Genomic DNA, 13,140 nt, shown 5'->3' with positions numbered 1-13,140 from the left:
AGTCCATAAAGAACAAAGTGACAGCAGCCATGCCAAGAAAAGGGACATTCCTTCCCAGAAAATGGCACTTCTGCCCAATTACTTAGGGCAGCAACCCCCCCATTTATGTGCTGTAGACTCCCCAGCATTCCCATTCCTGTGGATGAGGCATTTCAGCCTTTCAATCGCTGCAAACATCTGACACTTTGAGAGAAGAAAGTGTTACAGGTGGAGCAGCAGCCATAGGCAGGTGTTTGTAGTTCAGCTTTTTGTTCACCCTTTGAGAGACATTATTTCTGTGCTACAATAATTTTTTGGTGAGTCAGGTGTATGGACAGTGTATTGTACACATATCTTGGTTTGTATAAGATCCCAAGAATAACAGCCACTATGGAAATCCAGCAAAAGGTGCTATAAATTTGTCTAGCTCAGCAGTAATTTTGAACATCCAAAGACACATTTTTAGGGTGTGAAGTCCCATTTTAAGGGTCAAAAGCCTCATTTTTCAGGGTTTTTCCCATGCAGGCAGCCTGTAGCCAAAGGGGATCCATGCTTCTGAAAGGCTACTAGTGCAAGAGACCTTGGAGCACAGAAACAAATTACAGAGGGTTCTGAATCAGAACTTATCCAGCCTCTGAATCCAAACCCACATGAAGCAGCCCGTGTCCACTTTCAGCTGGCAACTGTGGGATTCAGACTACCAGGATCTAATTGTACAAGTTACTAAACAAATTCAGGTAAAGAACAACACCTGCTCCAAAAAAGACACCCTAAAATAAAAGAAACCTGAAAAACAGGGGGAAGCCATTTCAGAGAGAAAGCAGTGAGGAGCAAGAAGATTCACAGATTAGGCCCTTTCTCTCCCAAACAGGATTAAATTTTCCAGTCTCAAATACAGCCTTGCTCCGTTTTCTGACCGTCCCTGACTCCAGACGTGTTTTCAGTGCTGAGGTTGACATTTTATGACGGATTTAAGCAGCTCTAATTACCAGAAGAGTTGGCTGCTCTTTCCTTTGTGACGGCATTAGTGCTTGAATGAGCCTGGAGCTGGACAGAGGAAAGGATGGTGCTGAAAACTTAATTGGCGACAACATTAACAACAAAATCAGGGCCCTGCTCCAGCTCCCTGTGCAATCACTCAGGAGTTAGTGCCAGCACAAGGAAAGCAATGGGAATAGGCAGACACAGACATGAGGAAGTTTTCAACAGCAGTACAAAGCTGGATCAGCTCAAACTCACTGCAAGGCTTCACCCTCGGTCTTCCCAGAAAAGGAGTCTCTCAGGGACCTTTCCCACCAGGACTCACTTTGTTCCCAGACTTCTTCTGGTCTGGCAGCAACTTCGATGCGAGAGGGAACGTTGACTTCCAGACGAGGAAAGTGATGGTAGCCTCCTGTTCCATATGCGTGAGCAATGCCAAACAGGAGCAGCTGGTTGCACATAATAACATGCATTGTGTAAGTGAGCAACACAATGAGCAATTTGCTCAACAACCCAGGGACATCAGGACAATTCTGTATCACAGGGAAGAAAGAAAAGAGGAAAAAAACATGTGATGACCAAACCCTAAGGGAGACTCAGCATCCTACACATCCATTTCATTACGCTTGCTCTTATAAATATTTATTACACAGCCTATCTCATCATTCTTCCAGGAATGGGTGTTGTGTTATTGTTATACCCAGGGAGGGCTTTCCTTCTTCCTCTGGTCCTGCTGCAGGCAGTCAGCAGTTGCCAAAGATAGATTGGGAGCAAGAGTGTGACATTAACTATGGAAAACGCTGCTTAAAATGGAGCTCAGGGGCAGATATTGGCAGGTGCATTGTTAGGAGGAAAACGAATGGAAAAGGCAGCACGTAATGAGATTCGGAAGCTTGTATTTAAAATGTGTTCATGGCAAAAGGGATTTCTGTGTGCAAGGGCCCTGGCTGTACAGCCAGAGCCATGGGTGAGGAGGGACTCACACCCTGAATAAACCTGCAGGGATCCAGGATGGGGAGTTATGATGTAGACGGTGCCAGGCTATGGAGCAGGAATGAGAGCAGAGTGGATTCTAAGTACCAATGTCATCCCTCTGCCTGTACATGGAAAAATATCATGTTATAATAAGGTACAAATCCTCCAGCACTTACAAAGCTTTGCACATCAAACTTGGAGTGGGTTTTTATGTCTCTTTGATTGTATTGCTGCCTGGAAGTCCCAGTGCCCTGTTTCTTGCTCTTCCTGGGACTTGCCACACGGGTGAGGCTTTGCTAAATCAAATGAGAATTTGCCTTACACAGAGACACAACGACTGATTCTGAAGGGACCTGACAAGAAAGATGGAGAGGGACTTTTAGCAAGAGCATGGAGTGACAGGACAAGGGAGAATGGCTTCATACTAAAAGAGAGTAGCTTTCGTTTAGATATTTAGAAAAAAATCTTCCCTGTGAGGGTGGTGAGGCCCTGGCATAGGTTATCCAGGGAAGCTGGGGCTGCCCTATCCCTGGAAGTGCCCAAGACAAGGGTGGGTAGATGGAGCTCTGAGCGACCTGGTCTAGTGGAAGGTATTCTTACCCATGGCAGGAGTTGGAGCAAGATGATCTTTAAGGTCCCTTGCAACCCAAACCATTCTGGGATTCTGTGATCATTCAAGACAAGTGACTTGGGTTGGGTTGCTGACAGTCCAATTCAGAAAAAAACACACCAGGACAATCCAGGCTGGGTAGTTTTTAGATTAAATGAATCTATTTCATGTCAGTTATTCTTCCTTGCTGTCACTGAGACTATTTTGTGCATATTTGTTAACCAGCTCATTCACTGTCAGCCACAATCAAATAAAAACCTACTAGAACCATCCCAATGAGCCATAAAGCAGTCGAGTGGAACATCACTGCCTTGTAAACATCCAGGACTAGGAAAAATAATATTTTCTCATAAACAACACCTGTGGACTTCTCCCTACAGCAGTTAGCAAGAACCAATAAAAGTTTTGATCCTAAATACTCTAAATTTTATCCGCTGCTATGGTACCCACTAACTGAGGCTGGGTTTAAGCAGAAAGAGCACGTGTAGCATCAAGGAATACTCTCAGTCAGTGCTGCCGTAAGAAACACCCGGCAGGCTCATTTGTAGTGGGAAATGTGCTCATGTGCCAAAAACAAGGATCTGTTCTGAAGTTTTATTGGCTCTACTGAGCTGGCTATAAAATGGCATGCGGTGAAGCAGGGAGGCTGCCTGGTGCACATCCTCATGCCACCCTCTTGTGGCTAATCCCAGAAAAGATAGTGCTGTACACCCAGGGACACCGAGTAAGTGCCACCATGGCATTTTTGGGGTTTCTTACTCACCACTGATGAGCTCATTATGGGGCAAGCAGGAAAATCCAGCCTGGTGACACTTGAAACCAGCTTAGGAGAGAAAAGTAAGGCTGAGATAAAACCATTCCTGCACTTGAAAAACCTTGAGATCTGGATCTGATCTGAGGATGGGATTTCAGCCAGTCCAACATGCTGACAGCCTGCAGATGTTCATGGATGTTTGGATAGATGTTTGATTTCCACAACCCTGGCTATTCCCTGCTCAGAAACTGGGACCGTATACCTGTCCAGTGAGATACTTTTAGCTATAAAATTCTGTCCTTGCTAATATTTCACACAGAGAACTTGATGCTTTTATGCATTTCTAAACCCTTTTTTCCTTTTACCTTCAAGTGAGTTCCCCAGATGGGCACCAGAAAGTTGACTGGGCAGTTCTCACACCCCCTGTCTCCATCAAGAGTTTACTCAGAAACAGCCAATCTGCCCCAAAAGCAGGTGGTGGCTTTCACAATGTCCTTGGTGCTCTCGTTGTATAATGCAGGCTATTCCCATCCATCAGACAGTTCTGCAAACCTAAATAGATGATGTATTTATTTATGGATTACTGACCACAAGAAAGAGAAGCTTTGCACTATTGTCAACCTCGCAGCCTTCGGTCTCCTATAAATAATGCATCATTGTTCGGTGTTGGTTTATGGTTTAAGTTCCAATGAGCGGCGCGGACCAGCAGACTCAGCAAAGATGAAGGCAGCACAGGGTATTAGGAAGAGAAATGGGACCATCTGACTAAGAGTGTTAGAAAAACAAAGCAAAAATGTAATGTTCTCCGAGTTATTTTAATGTCAACTTCAGCAGACCTGCTTTTACCTCTGAGAATGGCACAAATCTCTGCTTATCCCCTGCTTTTCACTCTGCTTTCTCCCAATTGTGAGCTAATTCGATTTCAGATAAACACTAATTAACACAAGAGGTCACTGCCGTGGCCAACAGGCACCGTTGCAACGTGGCATTCAAACACACCAAGAGATCAAAAGAGCCTCCGCTGCTTCCTTTGAACTACCCAATTAAAACTTGCACAAATAAAGCTATTGTTTTACATCTGCCTTCACCAGGCGGGAGAGAGGGCAGGCAGCTAAGAGATCATTGCCTTTAATTGGGCTGTTTTCCCTCTCTTCTTACAGGTTTCCTCCATGTGGGCTTTTTCTTCAGACCAGTGGAAGAAAATGATGGCCAGACCGTTTGCGATGCAGCGATTACACGGCAAGGCTACAGCAGACTGAAAGCAAAGCCGTGGGGAATCCAATTTCCCTCTTGTGAGCAAAAGGGCATCAGTGCCTTTCTTGGAAGGTTTGATTGATAGCCCTTAAGAAGGACTCATAAAATGTGCCTCTCTCTGGCTATTTAGGCAATTCTCTTTTGAAGATGAAGGAGAATATTAGATTAATCCAACTGCTGTAACAGCATTATCTCCTGCTTTTAAAGAAAACATATTTTATGGCGTCCGCACTCTAAGGGAAACAACCTGCGGCTGCATGAGCCCTGGGCTGGTGCTTTGCTGCTAAACATACCATGGGAGCCTTGGAAGGGGTTTTCATCCAGGTTCTGGGGAGCTGCTGTAAATACCAAACTTGTACCTCCATCCCACATGGACAGGTTGTGGACAACAGAGGAACCCAGGGTAGGGTGGACCACAGGGTCTGAATTCCACTCCTATCCATAGGGGAGCTCACTTAGACAAAGGCAAATTAGCAGGAGTTCAGAGGAAATGCTATGCAGCAAAAGCCTGGGCTCTACAGATTTGTGACATCAATCTTGAGAGATGTAAGCACAGAGCATTCTGGAAAAAATAGATGGAAACACTGTTTGAGTGTCTGGTGTTATCCACCTGGAAAAGGTTTAGGAACTGTCAATGCTGGGGAGCAGAGGGCTGCACCCCTGCCAGAGCACCCTGCAAAGTGTGTCCCACAGGAGGGTGCATTCCATCCTCTCTACAGCAGAGTCACAATAAAATCATCGTCCACTACCCAGAAACGTCCTGAGGAGGAATACTCAGGATGGGAAGGGAATGCAGAGCAGGTAAGTCTCAGGTGGGACACGTCAGCTCATCTGCACCTCTGCCTGCTCTATTCCAGGTCTGCTCCTGGCCTGGGGAATGCAGCAGCTCGTGTCTGGAAAGGTCTGTCCCTTGAGCAAGGAAGAACCAATTAATGGATTATTGCCTCCTGGAAAGAAATGTTATCTCTTCTCATTAGCACTGAAGGGAGTAAAAAATCAAGATTGTGACCACAACAGAGATCAGCCTGTGGCTTATGCTCACCTGTGTCTTAAACTCACCTTCTGAGAATTCATTTATTTCTGCCAAAGGATGAAAAAGGATCAGGATTCCTCAAAACCAGAGCAGTTGCCACGAACTTTTGAAGGTGAGCCCTTTGCCTGGTCCAGAAGCTGTGATGAGCTCTGCCCAGCTTCCAGGTCTCAGAGCAAAGCCAGGGTTTGTTTTTTGGGTTGTAGCTTCCATAGTTCCATTCTTGTCCCCTCATTCACCAGCTGAACAAAACTGACCCTGCAATGAAGAAGCTGCTTTACCTTAAAATACTTCGTTTCCTTGTGATCTACTCCTGGATACTGCAAACACTGCCTTGCTTGTCCCAGGATTTAATCAGATTAATTAAACTGCACTTGTATTAATTTAAATTACAAGTATCTGAGGGCTCAGCCAAATCAAGTGATTTATGGGCCATATCAATCTAATTAATACTACCAACTCCTAAAATAAAAACCTAATAAATGAGTTTATTACACATCTGTAAGATCAACTTATTAGCTTTGGGTCTCTAGTGACACAGCCGATTTGATGGAGGTTTTATATCCTTGTTGGAAAAAGAATATACTTTTCCTTCCCTCTTGCTGTACTTTAAAAAGTCTCTTCTACAGGGCAAAAGGAAAGAGAAAAAAACACAAGCTCAGTTATCAAAACACCAGCCAAGCCAAGAGGTCCCCAAAGTCCCGCTGTACACAAATTGTGGGGGGTTTAAACCTGCGAGTGCCCACAGGAGAACAGTTTATCTGACTTCTTGCAGGCAGAACCTGCCCTGCTCTGTGCCTTCCTGCTAAGCAGCCTGAAATTGCAGTTAGCCAGGGAATGAGGATGCAAAAGGAATAAGAGGAGAACTAAAAGCTTCTCAGAAGCAAATCTGAGCAGGAAGGGGCTGGGATGGTTTAGAAGGCACTGCTCACCAAGGTGACTTTGCTGGGCTGACCTTGCGCTGTCTGCAGCAGTGACTAAAATGCCACTTGCACAGAGACAACTTAGAGATGCCAAAGCTTCCCTTCATCACTGCAGCGAGGGACTTCAGAATTCATCACGGGATTGATTCCAGGGAATGTAGGAGGCACCTCCAGGCCACAGCCCAGTGGAAGGAGGAGTGGAGTAAAGGAGGAGCAGGGCCATGGCCTCGCCCACCGCTCCCTTAGCAGCTGGGCTCTGTGGGGATTGGCTTTTCAGCCACGCTTTCCCTTCAGTCCTGGAGTTCACGCTCGATTTCCTGAGCTGTAAGGTTGTTTCCCTTGCTTTGCAAATCCCCTTGGAGCAAACAGCCATGTGATGGAAACAGGAGCAGGCTCCCTCTCTTTACCCTTCGCTTACAAATAAGTTCTTCAAATGCATTTGTTGTATTGTGTTCAGGATAACAACATGCTCCAGCAAAGAGAAGGAACTGGGAGGCCTTTCTAGGGGAGAAAATGGGACAATTTATGGAATAATTATATAAAGACAACACCATCCTGTGTGTCTGTCGCCGTGATTTATTATAGTTACACAGAAAATTGGCTGCTTGGACCATAAAAGATGGCTGCAGGCAAACATGGACCCCTTTGCTTTCCTCTTTGCCACTCCACACACACAAACTCAATGAATTAACTCAGCAAATTTGCAGTAATGACCCATCATTTCTATTTTAAAAGAGGTGCCAGAGCAAAGGTGCTGTGTGGAGCAGTTCCTCAGACACAGCCTCACTCTCTGTTCCTGCTGCTAAGCCATGGGCTGGCTGTCCACATGGGAAACCTCTGCAGCCCCCCAGCTCCTTTGCTGACGTACAGCAGGGTCTGGGGGCACTTTGTTCCATTCCATCCAGGGTTATCTGGATCACACTGAAGGATTTTTGCAGTACCTCTTGCCTCCTCTCTGGCTGTTCCACCTTTGATGTGCTCCTGCTGTTTTCCACCCTCTTTCCATTCACTGCCCATAATTTCATCACTTTGCATTCGTCTACATCCAGCTGCTTTTTCCATTTACCACTTCACTTGGCTAAAAAAACTCCTGATCCCTCTTGTATCAGACCAGGTGGTTTCTACTGCTTTCCACACACCACTCTGCTTTGAGTCATTCCTATTTATGCTAAAATAACTATGCAACCAAAGGTGCCATTAGCTGTAAGAGCAGGGACTCTGCTTAAGAGAGGACCAGACAGGAGGAAATTTAACTTCCAGCTGCAAGGATGAGAGGATTTGGGGGCATTTTCATTCCTCCTCCACACTTAAGATTGTAGGTCACCCAGAGCTGAGAATTCATTCTTCCAGAGATGTTTTATCATGGGAAAATCTTACAGCTGCTGTTGGGCAGCTCTGTCAACTCTATACCAACCTTACCAATATCTTTTTTCCATAGCTCCATGCTCACACCCAAACAGCCTCTGTGGTCCAACAGCTACATATTTCTTCATTCCAGATCTCAGCAAGAGCTTGTAAAAGTTTATCCCTTTGGTCCATGGGCAACCTGCAGTGTATCCCATCACACAGCCCCTTGTGCAACTGAGGAACAGCCTCTGTTCCAAGGATGGGCCACAGGGAGGCACAACAGCACGGAAAGAAGGGAACTGCCGTGGGACATGGAAAAGGGAGATCCTTAACCCAACCACCATGGAGCCAGGAAAGTCTGAATGTCCCCATGCCCTTCAGCTCTGATGGCAGCTCCCACACCACCCCTCACAGGGTGGAGTCCCCTGGGTTTGTGTGGGTCAAGCATCACAAGGTACCTGGAACAGGCAGGCTAAAAGTGATCTGGAAGGAAAACAGCAACAGTGTATGGGGAAAAAAAGCACCACAGGATGATTTACAGATGATCCAGTTCCCTGCAAAGCCCGGTGGGGGAGGTTATACCTTATGCTTTCCAAAACAACTCCTTTCCAATAATTCCTGCTCATCAGTCGTTAAACTGCTGCTGATCTTGCTGAAAACAATATTTGTTGTTGCTTCAGGCTGTGGGTTGACAATCATCAGCTTCTGCTCATCAGAAGGGTAAAGAAATATCTGTTTTAACTATAGCAGAACTCATTTTTATCCTTCCCCAGAGTAAAGTTACTCATCACCACTCCATGCAGAGCAGCAGGCAGACCTCAGAGACCATAACTTGCAATGATACAGCAAAATTAATTGTTTAATTATAAAATGCTTCGAAGAGGAAATAATTTGAGGTACAAATAGATCGTATTAAAAATAATTATATGCAGGAAGAGCAGGGACAGGTTTTATCCCAGCTGTGGTTCTAGACAGCATTTCAGGGTCATCATAGCAGGGCTTTGGTAAAGCCATGTCTGAATGTGGGGCCAGTTTTCACAGAGAAATTTCTGAGTAAAAGCCTGAACCAATCCAGAAACGGTGCTAAAAGGTACAAAATGGCTGAATTGCATGGAAATGTTTGAATTTGTCCTTTGCTAATGGAGAAACTCTGCGTAATACAACTAACCTCCAGCAGAAGAGTCAGGTCTGGCCAATAAAGGATGAGAAACACAAATAGTTGTGTATAGAGAGAAAAAGTAACTTTTAGTTCAGTACAGTTTCAAGCTGCACTGGAAAGGGTTGTGTTTCCTTCTTAGATAACCTGTATATACAAAAAAGACAGCCAGTGTAATTTAGTACAAGGTCATTGTCTGGCTGCAAAGAAAAGTAAACCTTGATGTGAAATACGATGATGAAATTGGGATAATTAAATCAATAATTCTGAAAATCGTGTCTGAAAGCAAAACCAGCCCAAGGGGCTGATGCTCCCACAGTGACACACACAGGTTTGGGGAGAAATGACCCCTCTGGGATGCTTTGCCCCCTGGAATTTAGGCTCTGCAGTGGCCTGGGCTGTGTTTGCATGTGTGCGTGGGCATGAAGGTGCTCCAGCCAGAACAGAGGAGACAATCCAGGATGGAGAGGACATAGGCTGGGATCCTTCCAGGGCTGGAGAACACGCCCTGCTGGGCTGGAAAGGCTCTGGGAATGTGTTTACTGCCCAAGGCCAGCAGCAGGGCTGGTGCTGCCTTTCCTGTCCTGACTGATGCAATACCCAGCCGGAGCCGTGGACAGCTGCGGCACAGGAATGGGAATTCCTCCTGACCCAGAGAGTGCACAGCAGGGAAGAGCATAATCTCCGTGATTTACAGGCTGCAGCTCTAGTTTAAAATACATTAAACTCCAACTATTTAATTACTGGGCACTACCAAATCACAGAGACAGAGGAGTCAGTCACGTCTGCTAATGCCAACATTTATCATCCTATTTATCTACTCTAGCTTCTGAGACCCATATCGAATCACTTTCCTGTATTAGCTAATAACGGATGAGTTTATTCCTTGTACCTCTGGGCAGCCCTCGATGGATATTATCACACTGCTGGCAGCACACATCCACCTAGGGAGAGATAAACTGGTTTAGAGCATATAAAGAATCATAATCACCAGCCAAAACTCAAATCCAAATCAAAGCCTTTTTCCCTGCTGCCTCCTGCCCCCAGATACTAATTCTCACCACAGAGTAAATGCAAACAGTGCTCAGCCTCTCTGGATGAAAGGCTGAAAACCTCCTGATACTTCTGAGAAATCATTAAATACCTACATTTTATGGTTACAGACACAGAAAAATGAAGTGGCTGGCTGAGAGTGGGGGAGCTCCTGTCTTGCTCACCTGCACAGGGAGAGTGAAAATGAGCTGGTACAGGCATGGAGACAGAATGCCCAGGAAAGAAAATCAGTGGGTGAAGCAAACTTATCCAAGGAAACATACTGGGTGTTCAAGAGCAGTGAGAAGAGAGTGAGAAACTGCCAGGTGCTCAACAAAGCTGCTCCATGTGCTCAGCCTGTTCCCAGTAAAGTCCTGATCAACCCAGCATGATCTTGTTCTGTCTAATTTTCCCACTAGAAATGCTATGCTTTTTATTCTGCTGTGCTTATGCTGCTTTTCATAAGGAAAACAAGTTTAAATTGCTCTGTTTGGAAACTTTCAGCCATCTTATTTTCAGAAGAAATACTCAGAATCCTCTCAGCTTTGCAGTTGTCTGTCCTTAAGATGAGTATGAATAAGAAAAAAAAGAGGCTTTTTCCTCTTCCTAGGGAGTCCAAAAGAAAGCATAATAAAGCATATATCTTTTTATTCCATGGCAGGTTTTGTGCTTTTACTTACATCACTATGATGGTTATCTCATTATTGCTTATTTATGACAGCCTGTCATAAATATATATGAATATAATCTGGTGGTTTATTAACCCCATCACCTTCCAGCTAATTCCATTAGCCAAGCAGGTAATCCTGCCTTTTGATGCTTGACAAACCTGAACACGCTCAGCTCTGACCAAGCGGTCGTTATGGAAAAGGCAGCACACATCCTACCCAAGGAACAGGGAACTGCAGGGAAATCAGGGAAATTATCTGTGGATCTTCACAAAGTCCTCTGGAAGAGTTCAGACACGGAGCTGTCTTAATTGATAGCATGGCCACTTAGGGGACCAGTATCCATAGAAACTCCAGGGCCTTGACAAGATGACAAACAACGCCGCGAGAGCCTAATAATAGGAGGAATAATGAGGTGTGGCCAAAAAAACCCAACAACAACAAGCCAGGCATCTCATGGTATCGAATGGGTGGGCCCAGCTAATGAAAGCCTGGCAGATCTCCGTGACGGCGGGAGGGAGGCGAAGCACAGCTGGAGGAGAGGGAAAAAAAGAGTCGCCAAAGCCGGCTGGGATTCCAGTGCCAGGAAAAGCCCCGAGGCAGGCGGTGCCACTGGGGATGTGCCTGCGGGGCCATAAACCGGAGCAGCATCACTGGGAGCATCTCACAGAAGCCTGGTCGCGCTTTGGAAGAGTCACCCCATTGCCCGGCCTCGGGGTGGTGTTTTGGCCACCGCGGATGTCCAGCCAGGCTGGGGCTCGGGGAGCCCTTGGGAACCGCGGCGGGTGGTCTCAGCCCCTTTTCAGAGCCTCTCGCCGAGCTTTAATCACCTCTTGACCCAAGGCGGGCTCTTCGTGCGCCGCTCGCGGCACAACTTTCCCAGGCGCGCACGCCGCTCCCGGCCCTCGCCCGCCGCTCGGGGCTGCGCGCACGCCGCTCCCGGCGCGCATTGAACCGCGCTCCGCATTGTGCCGGGAGCTGACCTTGCTCTTAATTAGCTTAAAACCGCACAATAAAAAAAAAAGGGGGGGGAGGGGGGGGGAAATCTAGAAAAGGAAAAAAAGCAAGGGGAAAAAAAATAGAAGGAAAAAACCCCCTCGGTAAAAGCCAGTCGCAAATCAAAAGAGGCAACAGTGAGAGCAAGCAATGTGTCACCACAAGTGTCCGAGTCAATGGAAACCTTGTTAGGTGGGGAACAAGGGTCTGCGCTAACAAGCTCTTATCTGTGTTTTTGTTTTCTATTGAAGGTGCATGTCATTAGGAGGAGTGTTAACAAGAGCTCTCAATAGCTTCATATGGCCAATGGCCTCTGAATATTCATGAAGGTGTGAACAGAATGTGGGAAAGCGGTGGAAGAAAAGGCAAGAAAAGCGGCAAGAGGGCTGATTGTGCGGGGAAGAAAGGAGCCAGGGCTCTGTGGGAAAAAGGGATCCTGAATCCCTCAAACAAGAGCGTATTCCCTAGGCAAAACCTGTCCTTCAAGCTGTGGGATGGTATTGATGGAGCCAAGGAGGTGGGATTTTTCTGAGCAGCGCTGGCAAGGAACCAGCTTCTGGCATTTGAGGTGACAGTGCCCAGTTTTTTTTTAACTAAAATCACAGCAGCCACTGGTACCTGTTTTTAGAGATGTGCAAGCCTCTCTCCAGGCTTATCGGATCAGAGGAGGGATCCACAAGGGGGTTTTCCCTGGATGCCAAATACTGAAATAGGGATGAACCCACAGGGGATGGAGAAGACGGGAGGCAAAGGAGCAAGTCTGGATTTTGCTCCGGCACTGTGGTGCCCATCCTGCCGAGGGGAACAACTCATCTACACTCAGACAAAAACATGGAATCACAGAATCAGAGACTGCTTCATTTGGGAGGAACTGTAGACATCATCTCATGGGCAGGGACGCCTTCCACTATCCCAGATTGCTCCAAGCCAGTCCAAGCTGGCCGTGAACCCTTCCAGGGATGGGGCAGCCACAGCTGCTCTGAGCATCTCCATGGCCTCCTCTGGACTCACTCCACATCCTCCTGAAGCTGGGAGCCCCAGTCAGACACTGCACATCTGCTGCCCAGCACCTCCCCTCCTGCACCTCTCTGCATCCCCAGCCCGAGAGAAATCCCTCATTTGCCTCTGGCAAGAGCCCAGCAGGGCTTTCCAGGGGGCAAGGGGGAGAAGGAAAGATGCTTTTCCTACACACCACCTCTGCAGGCTGTGCAGCCACTGCTTCTGCTCAGTCATGGGGCCAGGGATTTCAGCTGGCTGGTTTAACACAGAGCTCTTGCTCTGCTCATTTTGGAGCAAAATTATACTGCAGAGTTGCCTCTTCTTGAAAGGCTCCAATCTCGCGTGTCAGTGCCAGATAAATAGTTTTCATTCAACAAATCAATGAATAGAAACAAAGTACAGCAAAATAATGTCAAGTCATTTCACTGATAACGAC

At 46.6% G+C, this 13,140-nt stretch overlaps 1 protein-coding gene across 1 annotated transcript in view; it reads right to left on the bottom strand.

The window, feature by feature from the left end:
* IGDCC4 (immunoglobulin superfamily DCC subclass member 4) overlaps positions 1–5,827 on the bottom strand; it is a 94,494-nt gene extending 88,667 nt beyond the window's left edge. The window contains 2 exon segments of the mRNA XM_063412579.1: positions 1,286–1,493; positions 5,613–5,827. The gene's annotated coding sequence lies outside the window, so the exon portion shown is untranslated.
* Between the last annotated feature and the right edge of the window lie 7,313 nt (positions 5,828–13,140).

This window comes from Prinia subflava, chromosome 15, assembly GCF_021018805.1.
Source record: "Prinia subflava isolate CZ2003 ecotype Zambia chromosome 15, Cam_Psub_1.2, whole genome shotgun sequence".
NCBI lineage: Eukaryota > Metazoa > Chordata > Aves > Passeriformes > Cisticolidae > Prinia > Prinia subflava.
This window is presented reverse-complemented; position numbering and strand designations above follow the sequence as displayed.